The 15411-nt window shown below is 43.2% G+C and overlaps 1 protein-coding gene and 1 pseudogene across 1 annotated transcript in view; one reads left to right on the forward strand and one right to left on the reverse strand.

Annotated features, from left to right (window-relative positions):
* The window catches only part of LOC124622845 (O-acyltransferase like protein-like), a 304695-nt gene that overhangs the window by 71225 nt on the left and 218059 nt on the right, over positions 1-15411 (forward strand). The gene's annotated exons all lie outside the window — the stretch shown is intronic.
* LOC124623551 lies at positions 9846-9963 on the reverse strand (annotated as a pseudogene).

Below are 15411 nucleotides of genomic sequence, written 5' to 3' on the forward strand. Positions count from 1 at the left end.
TATTACTGGACACTGCTCGGACATCTCCGATGAAATGGTAACAAGCGTGCAGCAGTCGCTCCAGACCAGTCTGGAAGTTGGTATTGCCGCTGCCGGCGGTCATTCGGAACACAACCTCTGATGGTCAGTTGTCTCATTACTGGTCAGAATCCTCCAAACTAGTGTATGAACAATACCACAGGTACTGAACAAGTATCTGTGTGGGAACTTTTCAAAATACGAATCTCGTAAACGAAAAGCTATAGAATTCTGAAAGAAACTCCACTGACATTCTAATTTAACTTACTATCAGTTTTTTAATGTCAGTAGGCATTCTTCCATTTAAAAAAGTGTTTTCACACAGAAAAATACGCGTTCTAAGTATTACAATCTGACGATGTTGACTGGCTAACAATAGGAGCCCTTGACTACCAATTCACTCTCTGAAAACCGCACATCAGTAGCACATTTCCGCTATATTTGCAGTGCAAGTTTCAGGTGATTCACCCTACATAATAGTGCGTTGTCTTGTCGCAATGTAACGTCACCGACGCTTCTAAGGTAAGCCACAGACGCCGACCTCAACAACTCATAATTTAATGGCTACGCAAATTACCAGCTACGCGAACTATAGGTAATCGTGGTTTTACCCAATAGCAACCCATAGCATTACACCACGTGCTGGTTCTGTATCCAGTGTGCTGATGGGTTTAGCCTGTTTCGAAATCGGACAAGTGCATTTGGACGTTTATCCTCCTTACGCAACGAATAACGCTTCTCTTACAAGTAGATGGTGTCCCATAAAAAACACGTGTTATGAATTTTCCACAATTTCTAGTAAGCTGGCAGCACTGAACGTTACATGATGTTCATCTGTCTTCTTTATGGATAGTAACGGAGAACTTTACGGTGGAACAACATATTGTCACAACGAAACCTTATTGAAAAAGTGGTGAATGTTGTGCAGAGACAGTTCGCAGACTACGTTGAAAGTTTGATCAACCTAATGTACCGAAGAAGCTGAATGTAATGGGAATGATTGATAAAGTTGAGAACAAATGTTTGGATGTCGATGTTAAATTCAGGGGCGTCCTCGTGGAAGTCGTTCTACGAAAAACTTCACCATCATGAGTGATAATGTGGCTGCACTTCTGGTGAAATGTATTCGGCGACGTCCACGACAATTAGACATTCCCAGGGCCAATACGTAACGAATCCTTCCGCAAATCGTGGCCGGCCGATGTGGCCGAGCGGTTCTACGCTCTTGGATGTGTGTGATGTCCTTAGGTTAGTTAGGTTTAAGTAGTTCTAAGTTCTAGGGGACTGATGACTTCTAATGTTAAGTCCCATAGTGCTCAGAGCCTTTAGAACCATTTTTGAACCTTCCGGAAATCACACGTTTATACTTATCGTTATTTCTGTAACACGTGATCATTGTAAAGACCCTTTGGGAACAACCTGTTTACCTCGCGAGGGACCACAAGAGAAAAAATAAGAAATATTTGGGCACGTGCAGAGATATAGAAACCATTACTTTTTTACCCACGCTCCTTAAGCAAATGGAACAGGGAAAAATTTATAATATTGGTGGAATGTATGCTCCACGAGGCGTATTCATACAAATGGACGACGGTGTGCCGGAAAGTACTACCTTCGAAATGTTTTTTTCTGTTGTCAGTGTCAGTTGAGGGATGACAAGCCATGGACAAAACTCGGTCGACTTTCCCGCTTCGGTTCCGCAAGATGCAACCGTCTGCCGCTAGAGGGCTCCGAATTGTACTGTGTGACATGGCGGTAACAATGTCAGTGCGTAAGACTCAGTGTCCTGTAATCGATTTTATAACTGTAGGAATAGCGCGTCCAAGTGAAATCCATAGAAGAAGTAAATCTGTGCAGTGTGATGGCTGGATCGAAATCAGTAATAAGAGACGCTGGGCTGTTCGTGCTTGTAATGAAGGAAACGGTGGTACTAACGTCAACGTAAGTGTCAGAGCACGGAGTGGACGGCTGCATGCGGTAACCGACGTGACTCACAGGAACGGAGTTGATGAATTCATCAGAGAAAATCTTCGGGTAACACAGTCAAAGTTCTCAGGCCAGAGCGGCACATAACGAGAGCGGCACAGACCACCATGGCAGAACATCAGTACAAAAAACCGTATGCACGGTGAGTGCCTCGAATTCCCATACGGAGGAGACTGGACATCTGTCAATAATTTCTTTTGCGTTTAGACCATGAGGGTGATTGGTCCCTTAACAACCTGGTGACAGGAGATGAAAGCTGGATTCCCCATTCCGAGACCATAAAGAACAGAGCATCAATGGAGTTCCACCACGAGGGATCACCGATGCCAAAATTGTTCAAGGCCATGCCATCAACATGCAAATTCATGTTCATAGTATTCTGAGATGTTCAAATTGTCGCGCATTTGTAATTCACGCCTAAAGGCACCACCATAATGTCTGTAAGGTACTGAAAGACGAACTCGATGGGTTCGTCCAGATGCCAGATCACACATGAATCGTGCAACAGTTACACAGTCCGACGCCTTGGGTCCAGTGTCATCGGATATCCTCCATACAGTCCCAACTTGGTCCCATCCCGTTTTCAACAGTTTCCAAAACTTAAGGAATACTTTCGAGAGATATACGTTTACAGTGATGAACCACTGGAAGCAGAGGTGAGGTTGTGGCCCCGTCAACAACCATTCTACAGTGATGGTACCAACGAAGTGGTATCTCGTTCGGAGAAATGCGGTTGTCGCCTAGATGGCTATACTGACAATTAAATACGCAGACTTGAAGGATTTGCATCATTTAAAATTTTTTAAGAGTTTTCGCATAAGAAATTCTGTGTCATTACTTTTCAGCACGCCCTCGCAGACCTATCAGGCAGAGTTGAGACACAATAGTTTTGTTACCCACAATGAATCCTCGTCAACAGCAAGGCTGTGGTTTCTGCTTCTTAGAACATCTTAAAACCAACGCCTGTTTGTTCCTACGCTAAGCTAAGACACATTTGTGTACATCTCGGAGGTGCCGAACTGCCTCGGAGATTTTACGTATCCTTCGGCTGTGGTGCACAGCAAATTATCTTCCACAAGATAAGTTTTGGGAGAATCGTTGTTGATTCTCACACAGTAATCAGTATCATTTGAATACAACCAACAGATTTATTTAGATAGTTCTGTGGTTGGGTAGTCCTTTATAGTGCTTCTTCTTAAACACTGTAACACTCAGCGCCACAGAATAGTGTTTACGTATGAGTCAAGAACATGGGATGACAGCTGGCCCACGCATTTTGTTACGTTCTGTACGTATAAATATAACTAGATTAAAGAAAATAATAGTATCGTCATCTTTTCTGTTTTCCGTCTTTCCCTTAGTTGCTTTAAATTCGTAGAAGCATGTACCGTCTATGCAACCAATCGAAGGCAGTTTGTTTGCTGACATACGCGTTGGCTTCATTTATTTCGGAAGCATCATCTGTGGCCTGTAAAACATGTTTCCTTTTTCACATACAGTAAACGTATTATGTGGTAGATATAATATGCTGCTGTAATACATTTTGTCGTGTCTTTCTCTTGTTTTTTAGATTAAAATCAACGACAAAATGTACTATAGCAGCATATTGTATCTATCACATAACAGGTTTAGTGTATGTAAAAAAGGAAATATGTATTACAGGTCACTGATGATGCTTCCAATGTAAATGTAGCGAAACGCGTATGGCAACAAACAAACTGCCTTCAACTGGTTGCATAAACGGTACATACCTCCAAGACAATAATAGTAATTTAACTTATTCACACGAGCTGCGGTGTGAGCTTACACAGCAGTGCTGCCAAGTTTAAACTTATTTCCTTGACTGTAGAACTGAAACAGTGTTTCTGCTGCAACTCGTATACTATAACACCATCAAAGTACAGTTAGTATTGCCGTGGGAATAATTTCGACCAAATATACAGGGATAATAAGAATATTGTGCTTTAAATCTGTACAATGATCTCGAGGTCATACTGCGTTTAGAACAGCACTTTGCCATGTTCTAGTCTTTGTGAGATGGTGATGAAATAATCCGCGATAATGCTTGTTTTCAGCTAGTAGAACGGTACTGTAGTAGCTGCTCCTATGCGATTGCTGAATCTCTCTAGAACGTCAAAATTTGTACAGGCTTTTAAACGATTTAAGAGCAAACGAACGATAACTATAGCTGATGCTATCGTGTCCTGTGCATTGTAGTGAGAGGCAACAAATATCGCTGTAACTGCCCAACACACTGGTTCCCATTTATGAAGTCAGAAATAAAACATGCACTGCGTAAATGTTTTACTACCTCAGCCACAAATGGAACCATTTTATTTGCGCAGTTAATCCAGAGTAAAATTTCGGCATGATTATTCAGATAGTAAACTACTGCCATCGTTTCGTTGCATCAATTCAGTAACGGGCATTGACGGGGCGGCTGTTCTGTTGCTCATGAAAATAAAACGGGTCACATTTTGTTACTGCCATTATCGCATGCCATGAAAGAATACACTTTAACGGCTCTCAAAATTGCAACACTCAGAAATGATTCACTGAATAAATGCGCACTTGGAGGATCTCTGGCACTATGCATCAACACAAAGTATCCCAGATATAACGTCCGATATAAAGATTAGTAACGGACATTTGGGACAGGTCGCATCGATTAATTATTCAGGGTTGTCAGTGATAAAATGCGATGAATACGTAAAATCATTATTAGGGAAGTAGAATGGAAGACAGATTTTCTGGAAGCGTTCTGGGAAGTTGAGCGCATTTCTAAGGAAATGGAAAACGATACTCTAGAGCGACTAACTGAATACGTCAGTGGAAGAAGTCGCTAATGCTCAGATTAGTAAGAACTACATCATCGCCCGTGCTTCGCTCGCATTTGTGTAGTAATTACATCAACAATAATTTTACAAACATATATTAGGCCTACTGAAAAACTGATTTATTAATGAGCCGTTTCTTTTTCAATGCAATTTTGACTAAGTCAGTTTGCCGTGCTGAGTGTTAAATAGCTTTCCTTGACTTAGTTCACAAAATGCAACACCTTCTAAATTTTTACACTTATTAAGGATTCTAAAGCATGGTCTATTCAGAATGTACTTCTGACGAAAAGCGATTCTCGTAGCTGGAGTCTAAGGTTTTCGTTAATCGTGGCCGGCCGGAGTGGCCCAGCGGTTCTAGGCGCTACGGTCCTGAAACGCGCGACCGCTACGGTCGCAGGTTCGAATCCTGCCTCGGGCATGGATGTGTGTGATGTCCTTAGGTTAGTTAGGCTTAAGCAGTTCTAAGTTCTAGGGGACTGATGACCTCAGCAGTTAAGTCCCAAAATGCTCAGAGCCATGTGTACCATTTTGTTAATCGTGCCTTTTGCGTTCTTGTGGTGATATTTCCACAGAAACTTACATCCCCTAACTTTCTTTATATCTAACGGAGAAGCGATATATTCATAAAATCTTCCAGTCCCTATTTAACTCCCTTAGGGAGATGAGTTTACAAATACACTGAAATAATTATTTTTCCGATATTAGTTGTCATAGCTGGAACTCCAAAATACTTCTGTAGTTCCCTAATTACGATTTATTTTCGAAATAAGCATTCACACACTATTTCATTCCCATAAGGATTAAACTTCCAAAAATCCTGAAACCCGTATTTCTTTATTTTTGACCGTTAAATCGAATACCATTTTTCGTAGGTTTAGCTCCAAAATTGTCTTAATAGCGACATTCTTTCAAAAAATCGTTCATTCCCTATCTCACCACCTTTGGGGTGGAATTTCAAAACAAAACAAAAGTGCTCCTTAAACGACGGCTACAGTATAAGATCAAACAGTATAAGACCACAACCTCTACAGATTTCAATTTTCTGTCCTTAGAGATTTTCGCTGGGAGTGACATTGAGTGAATCAATTGGGACACTGTCTTTCATAAGCAGAGATTAGTGTAATCACGTTATCTGTTATTTTTCCTAATGAATTATATGCTGGAAACTAGTAATTTCATACGTATGGCTAGAAAACGCTTTCTACTGTATAAACGGTTTAGCCTTTTTTATTTATCTTCTTGTCTCGAATTCAACCAAACGAATTGCACGCATTACCTCGAAGTATACTGTCGGCCCCTTCAATTTTATAGTACTGCTCCAGCTCTTAGAGCCCTCATGGCGTGGACATGAATGCAGGCATCGCATGATTTCACGGACGAGTTGCAGGGTCGAAGCAGGTGTGGTCTGTTCCATGCGAAAGTGCAATAGAAGTAGTCGGGAAAAGTTATTAGGGATCGTTAAAGGGAGAATGACGTTACGTTAGTGAGAAAACTCAGTGAACTTTTATTCGATGCGAGTGTGCGATAGTTCTGCTGCAGCAACTGTATACCTCGGGTATCGGTAAATGGAATACAGTAACAGAGACTAGAGCGCCTACGGAAGCATGTACACACTCGTTCTTCCATAGCTAAAATGGAACAGGCGGAAGATCAGTGCTACTTAAATGTAGTGACCTCCCCCGTGCTGAAACATATCAGTGCTGCCCACATTGTGGCGCTGCGCCCCTCCTACTGTGTATTCGGGGTTCTTTTTCTTTATTTTTTATTTAGGATTATTACTATTGTTAATGCTAATTCACAAACTGGCACAGCTGCTAATGTCGTGAAGGGCCGCCACGAGCTCGCAGACGTGCCGCAACACGACATGGCATGGACTCGACTAATGTCTCAAATAGTACTGGACGGAATTTTGACATCATGAACCTTGCAGGGCCGCTCATAAATTCGCAGGAGTACGACGGTGTGGACATCTTTTCTGAGCAGCACGTTGCAAAGAATCCCAGATGTGCTCAATAGTGTTCATGTATGGGGAGTTTGGTGGCCAGCGGAAGTGTTTAAACTCAGAGCAGTGTTCCTGGAGCCACACTGTAGCAATTCTGGATGTGTGGTGTGTCGCATTGTCCTTCTGGAATTGACAAAGTTCGTCAGAATGCTTACGTACGTGTCACCTGGCAGAGTCGTATCAGAGGTCTCATATCACTCCAACTGCACACGCCCCACACCATTACAGAGCCTCCACCAGCCTGAACAGTCCCCTGCTGAGATGCAGGGTCCATGCATTCATGAGGTTGTCTCAGAACCTGTACACGTCCATCTGCTCGATACAATTTGAAACGAGAAGCGTCCGACCAAGCAACATGTTTCCACTCATCAACAGTTCAGTGTAGGTGTTGATGGGCCCAGGTGAGTGCAGTCATCAAGTGGACCTTCGGTACCGAAACCCCATATCGATAATGTTCCGTTGAATGGCTCGCACGCTGACACTTGTTGATGGCCCAACTTTGAAATCTGCAGCAATAGACGGAAGGGTTGCACTTCTGTCACGTTGCACGATTCTCTTCAGTCGTTGTTGGTCCCGTTCTTACTGGATCTTTTTCTGGCCAAGGCAATGTCGGAGATTTGATATTTTACCGGATTCCTGATATTCATAGAATACTCGTGAAATGCTCGTACGGGAAAATCCCCACTTCATCGCTACCTCAGAGATGCTGTGTCCCATCGGTCGTGCGTCTACTACAACACCACGTTCAAACTCACTTAAATCTTGATAACCTGCCGTTGTAGCAGCATATGCTACTGGCAGTAGTGTCCATTTGACGGTTGTAAAGGTATTCTGATTGAATCGTTGAATGTTAAAGAGGCAGTACTAAACTGAGGCTAACTACCAGTAAACGAGCAAAACTATCTCATTCCGAAAATTGGAAAATTGTTCGACTGGGTGGTGCGTGCGTGTGGAACCAGCGAAGAAGAGATATTTGACGAGAGTTTTAAATCAAGGTTTGTATTTTAGAGACGTTTTTAAAGATCGAGGACAACTGCCCTTTTAACATACCACGAAGAAGTCAAGGAAAGTTTCTTCGGTTCCTCCAATGAATTATGAAAAGCAAATGTTTTTATGACAAACGAACATTGTTCAAGTGAAATGGAACGTTTACTATGCGAAAAGGCAATTGAAAGTATGAGAGACACTTCAAGATAAATCAAAAGCGTTCAAGAAACCGCAGCGTTGTTTGATCACTGTACTCGTTTGGTTGGCCGTCACGAATGGGCCATCGGGAGGTGATTTCCTCAAACAGTTCTCTGGGATCTACTGGAATGTACTCCGGGAGTTCTTTTCAAATATGCAAGTTTTCTAGGTTTTATCGAGATTTTTGCAGTGGGATACGCTGTACCGGTAGATAGACGAAAGACGTGGTCGCTGGGAATCCTCTCAATGAGGATGGAGGTGTGTTTTTCCTCTGAATTTATGGATTCGCGAGATTTAACAACACCTTTTGCGTCAGATCTGTACACGAAATGGAAAAATCACGAGACCGAAAATTTCACCTTAGCGGATTTCGGCATCGTCAGCGTTTCCACAGAAATACTATGTTTTACAGCAAGGTGACCACCAGTTTCCCTGTCCGTAATCTTTTATGATCGAAGAATCGTGAACATCGGTAACTTGGAATTTCATTAATTGCCTACTGCTCAACATCAATTCAGTTACCTCGCGGAGTGAAAAAATTGCATTCCTCATTTTTCTCTTTACCGTGAAGAAATCACGATCATAGGAGAGAAAAACATGATCCCGGACAAGAAACAAGTGAACGGTTTGGAACCGATTCATATCCGACAATGGAAGTACTAGACGAACCAAATCATTATCTTGGTTTTGGCCGAAACAGTTATCTGAATACAGATCAGGTTCAGTGGCGTTTTGGAGAATCTGATCAATAAATACATCAGGAAGGAGCATACACCATTTGGGAGTGTTTTTGGCTGTTCCCTCCCGGTATACGTGGAAATAACTGTGGTTGCGTATTACGTTATAGATATTGAAGACACTTAGTTGCCTCAGATGGAAAAACTCCTGCACTAGTATTTTTGGCAGTTGGACGTTTTGCATGAAATCAAAACACAAAGCAAAGATGTGTTCTTATTTTTTGTCTTTTGCGTTTTGTGGATCAGCAGCCCGCGCAGTGCCTTTTGTGAAGTTCAGGTAGAGTAGCAGCTGCCCTTCTAAGCCTGTGGTGATAAAATGGATAAGGCGGAACTTCGTCACAAGTAACTTCCTGTGAGACATTCCAGAGAGATGACGCAGCATTTCGTATGCAGTTGATAGTGTATGGTTAGAACTGGCAGTCGGTCAACTTGGTAATACTAAGAAGGGAAAGAGACTGAAGTCTTAAAGAGTCAACATGTTTCCAAGAAGTGGAAATTTTGGTGACGACTAAAGAATGTTGCCGAGTGTTTTCCCTATAGAGTTTTAGATTTTAGTACGTTACTCCGTGTTTCTCAGCAACAGCCATTATGTTCTTAAGAAGCGAGTCAAATCATATCGTCATTATGACGTTCGATCTTCAGTAATCTACGGAAAACCTGATTTAAAGTAATAATATATTTATATGGTATTTATTCTGGATAATTTTGCGTCATTTTCGTGTCGATAGAGTGCTTAGATTATGTTTAATAATTGTTTCTGGTAAGACCAAACCTACGTTCACATCTGGGATTACGTGTTGTGAAACTAGAACTGTTAATGCTCTTATTACTGAATTTACACCTTTTCATATGTAGTACAGCTTTCTTGTAATATTTAAGCACTCCGTCTTTAGGCCACAAGTGGCCCATCGGGACCATCCGACCGCCGTGTCATTCTTAGATGAAGATGCGGATAGGAGTGGCATGTGGTCAGCACACCGCTCTACTGGTCGTTATGAAGGTTTTCTTTGAACGGAGCCGCTGCTATTCGGTCGAGTAGCTCCTCAATTGGCATCACAAGGCTGAGTGCACCCCGAAAAATGGCAACAGCGCATGGCGGCCCGGATGGTCACCCATCCAAGTGCAGGCCACGCCCGACAGCGCTTAACTTCGATGATCTGACGGGAACCGGTGTATCCACTGCGGCAAGGCCGTTGCCCTTGTAATATGTGGGCATTCGAAATTAAAACAGACATTTGTTTACTTGTGTTCCATTTTGTTTTTCTAAGGCTGTATATTAATACGTTGGGTGAAGTTGGTTACAGCTCCATTAAAAGATGGATGACAGCCGTCAGACATTCTATGATGGGATCGGCAGAGTGAATTGTGCTAGTTACCTTCGAGGCGCTGACAGAAGGGAGGGTGTACAATAGTGGTGTTGCATAAAACTCCCTCTTGTCCCAGAAATTCTGTTTAGAATTTTAGGACGTGTATGGGAACGAATCGGCGTAAAACTTTCAGCGACAGAGCTTGTATCATAGAATCAGTGATGTATAAGCTGCAAAATCTTTATCTCTTACTCATAAAAAATAAATACTAGCTATTTAGAAGTTGTAAAAAGAATGTGTGGAGCGTGTTTCGTCGAAAGCTATCAACGAATGAAAACCCTAACTATTGTCAGTTGTCAATGGGTACGGTTAGTTGCTTTCGTTATAAGAGCAGTGTTCACTGGAACTTTGTGTGAATATAAACATTCCTTGTCGACACCGGGCGCGAATATATTAAACGTGTGTCAAAGGCTTTTCAAAACTTAGGTTTTCTGAGTGACAGCACACTATTACACTGGCTGTCGACATTTGCGTTAGTACATTACTTTGTTTTAGATTCTGCACTGCTGCATATTCCGGCTGTGAAGCCATTTTAAGTGAGTGTAGTATCACCCGCATACGGATATATTTTCGTTACCATCAAAAATTTTCCTGGCCAGAAGCGACGCAAAAGGTCACTGTCCATATAGTCGAAAATTTCTGTGTCATCTCACACTTTTATTAATTGCTGAATACTTAAAAGTATTGTATAGACACATAAATCCAACATGAACTCAATCCCAGATTATGTACACGTTGTGTGTTGTGTTAAGAAATAAGCTACTATCAAGATGAGGTGTAGTTCGGTAAAAACCAGATCTGTTAAGCTGTGGTATATTATGTGAACGATTGTATCTCTGGGCACAGTTACGTTAAGTAGGCGACCTGAGCACAGATAATTGAAGAAATAGTCACAGAATACACAGGGTTGTTCTCACCTTCACGGGCAGCACGGAGTCAACATGTGTGCTAGCGTAGCGCTTCAACTGGAAGGTGGATGGTATCTGCCGTATTGTACTAAAACTGAAACTCAGTGTAATAATAATTTTCGCATATGGGACAATGACCGTGATGCATATTCGTACTAGTCATGCATCCTACACGTGTCCCTCCGGTCCATAAACAGCTAATAATGATACACGGTGATTTCAGCGGAAAAAAGTACTGGAATAATGATCGCTAACGTACCTTGAAGTTGTAATTATATTCTCCAGTAATATTACACTTTCCTATCTCTAGACGTCAATCATAATTGAATTCTCGTCCAGACATCGACGAGCCATTACATCTACGTCAGTTCCTTCAAAAGCAACTGCAACCGTTCCAGGTGTTACATAAAAGGTACTCGCAGCCGTTCTCCTACAAGTCTAGGACAAGAGCTTTTTATCCTTTCTTCCTTTTATGTCATCATATGTTCAAGGAATAATGCGTCGCAATTCAGAAGACGCCCAGCTCAGTGACTGTCCATTAGCATTATCGTTAGCATGCAATTCACCGTTAGCGTCACATTTTTAAATTTCTCTTTAGTACTCGAAAACATGGAACAATACGGGATGGTACTATATGAGTAACAGTAATGAATGTATACAGTTTCGTGCTCGAAAACCCAGTAGTGGGTAGTCACTCACCAAATCGTATCCAAAAATTATATAAGATGTTTAGTTACACCAAAAGCGGAATAATGAGGATGTTTCCTCGTATCTGTGACACTAAATCTAGAGTGCAAAACATCGATTATGGAAACGATTTACTCAACCAATGAGATAGTGACGTAATTTAAAAGCAAAACCTGTACACCCTTTTGAAACTGTAGCTCGCCTCTATAGCGTATGTACCAGAAACTGCATCATTATTATAGAAAAGCAAGCGCACTATCTTCTGCAGTCATTTACATTCCAGAAGGATCTACCTATAGCACCAGAACGTCACTCATGCAAAAGAACGGAATGTTTAGTGTTGAATCCTGCCTTGGCGTCAAATATGTGAAGTCTAGGAAGCCTACATTGTCGGATCGCTTGACAACATTCAAACAAATCGTATTAATGAGTTTTATTGCGAAATGAACAATGGCAATACTGAACTTTGACAATAACACAGAAATGTCGCAAGCAAAGGGCGACATGCAAATAAGAAATCTCTTCAGTATATACAATTCCTAATACAAGTGAGGTAACACAGTTGACTCTTGCATTCAGGTCGCTAGTCGTCAAGCTTCTGTGGAACATGGCCGCGGCCAGTCGGGCGCGGCAGCGTTTATGTCCTCTTCGCATAGAGGCCACTGCTGTCGCGTTGTCATCCTGGAGAGGGGTCGGACAGCGTGCAATTGCTTGACATCTTGTCACAGCCCTCTCTGCTCTCTCGTTCCCCACTGGCGTGCCGGCGCTAGATTTTATGCCGTAACACTCCTCCCCAACAAAGCAACGGACCGTAATAGTATACTGCGGAGGAGGCATGAGCGTCGATGCTACGGTGGACTAGAGGCTGTGGCCGCAGGAGACGGCAGACCTCCAGCCGTACCCCGCCATCCGGCTTTCGCTCTGGCGGAAACGTCCTCCGGAAAACGGCCAGAATTGTACGCGTCCACTTCCTGAGTCCCATAGCAAGATGTAAAAGGTGTATGGTAGTCCAGCTCCATCGGTAGGATGAGAAGAGGCGGGGAGGCGAAAGCACCGTCTCCATGGGGTCGTCCCACGGTTTCGTGGTGACAGCTTCTGACGGCTGCTGTGGCCGCACTGTTCTCGGGATCCATGAATCAGGGGGAAGAGATAAAGAAGGATCGCGGAGCACATGGCAGTGGCGAATTTTATTCTGATGTCGGCGCTGCAATCCGTCGAGGCCTGAAATGAAATACATGCATGCGCCAAATCGACGAAGTATCTCGCCTTGCGTCCACCGTCTGCTGCCGCTAAAAACCCTGAAAAACACAATATCATGTGGGGCGAAGAGATTCTTGCGGCCTTCCTCCGGCAACGGATGCTGATGAGGGTGGAGCAGGTGGACTCGTGTCCGATGGCGGCGGCCGTGAAGCAATCCCTCCGGTGATGGTCCATCTCGTGGATGCGAACGATAGCAGGCGAGAAACAATTGCAAGGCTTGAGGCCATCAGGTGTGTGTGGTGCTATGTTTGGCCAACTGCTGCTTGAAGGTTGTGACAATACGTTCCGCTCCGCCATTTGACTGTGGATGGAACGGTGAACTAGCTAGATGCTGTGTGCCATTGCGTTCATAGAATGTTTTAAACTCATTTGACGTGAACTGAGGGCCATTGTCAGACACTTTGACTTCAGGCAAACGTTCGTGGCAAAAAATAGAGGAATACACCTGAATTGTGCTATGTGAAGTTCACTGGCAGAGCAAAAGGATACTTGCTGTACGAGTCTAACACAATCAATCAACGAGAGCTACAAAAAGGTCCCGCAAAGTCTATGTGCACACTTTCCCATGGTGATTGCAACTTAGGCCAATTACAGAATTTTTGTGGAGGAGCGGACTGATTTTTCGCACATTCTAGACACCGTGGCATCATCTGTTCTATTTGGGCGTCCATACCCTGCCCAGTACAGTGTCGACGTGCTAACTGTTTCGTACGAACAATCTCCCAGTGTCTCTGGTGAAGTAACTGCAACAATTCTTCTTGCAAAGCGTTGGGGATCAACACACGTGACAGTCCACATTGTCATTTTGAGAAAGAATTACACCATGCTTTGGACGCGTGGGTTTGAATCCCATCCTCGTCGCCATGTGTTGAATCCTGCCTTGACGTCAAATACAGTATGTGGGGTCTACGAAGCCTGCCTTCTCGGATCACTAGACAACACTCAAACAAATCGTATTAATGAGTTTTATTAGGAAATGAACAATGACAATACTGAACTTTGACAATAACACAGGAGTGTCGAAACAAAGAGCGACATGCAAATAAGAAATCTCTTCAGTATATACAATTCCTAATACAAGTGAGGTAATACAGTTGACTCTTGCATTCAGATCGCTAGTCGTCGAGCTTCTGTAGAACTCGGCCGCGGCCAGTCGGGCGCAGCGCTTATGATCTCTTTGCATAGAGGCCGCTGCTGTCGCGTTGTCATCCTGGAGAGGGGTCGGTCAGCGTGCAATTGGCTGAGGTCTTCTTCACAGCGCTCTGCTCTCTCGTTCCCAACTGGCGTACCGGGGCTTGACTTTACGCCGTAACATTTATTATTAATGGACTGAAGTAGAAGCGTACGATTTAATTGTTTGAATATCCGCATACTGACTGGCCTTTGATACGACAACTACTATATTAACAGGTGTTGAAAGATGGAAGCATACTCACATATAACTTTGAAAAGCGTTGAATAAGTAATGCAACACTTACTTTTCTTAGTGAGTTTCCGTTGAAAAAAATGGAATTTGTTGTGGAGCATTGTGAAATATTGCCTGCTCAGCCCCTATGGTTTCACGAGGTTCTGATAGGTTACGGGCGTGTACGTAGCCTTCAAAATGGTGTCTGTAACGGAGGTGCGTTCAAAGCAAAGAGGTAGTGGTCCTTGAGTTTTTTTTAACCTGTCCTATCTCCACCGCGTCGACCGGCCGCGTAGAGCTGCGACTCCCGCAATGTTGGAACGTGCGAACACTCTCAATCGAGGTGATAGACGAACCACAAGCAAACACCTCTCCGTACTGCTGGACACGCAAGGCTGCCCACACGAGATGAGCTCACAAAACTATGTTGGGCTGTTCTTCCTCATCCACCGAGAGCCTGGATCTCGCACATTCCGACGTCCAAACGTTTGGCCCAATGAAGGATGCAATCCATGGCAAACAGTACGTGGTTGATGCGGAAGTTACTGATGCAGCAAGGCGATGGCTCCGACGTGGTCCAGCAGCGCCGTACCATGCGGGCACACAGCTTCTCCTAGAAGGGCGACGTGGGGCTGCCGCACTGAACGTAGATTGTGTTGAAAAATTGGTTTTTGTAGCCAAAAGAGTCGTGTATTGGAATCCTGAATAAAAACAATCAGCTTTCAGAAAAGAGGTGTTGCAGTACGTATCGAACAGCCCTTGTATTTAATATAATTAAGGAATGCCTTAGACTGCGCGAAATAACTAACAAAAATGTCGCAAATACTTGCATTGACCTCAAAACTCAGTGTGTTCTCAGTACATGCAGAGTGTATTCACATCATAGAAAAATCTTACATTTTAGAGATATGTCTTTTACCAAAAAGACTATTTATAATGCGCGAGAGGAAGATATGAGTGAATATTCTATGAGACAGATTCAATAGACATTACCCCCTCCTGTAAATCAGCTTCTATCT

The sequence above is a fragment of the Schistocerca americana genome, chromosome 7 (assembly GCF_021461395.2).
Source record: "Schistocerca americana isolate TAMUIC-IGC-003095 chromosome 7, iqSchAmer2.1, whole genome shotgun sequence".
In the NCBI taxonomy this organism is placed as follows: Eukaryota; Metazoa; Arthropoda; class Insecta; order Orthoptera; family Acrididae; genus Schistocerca; species Schistocerca americana.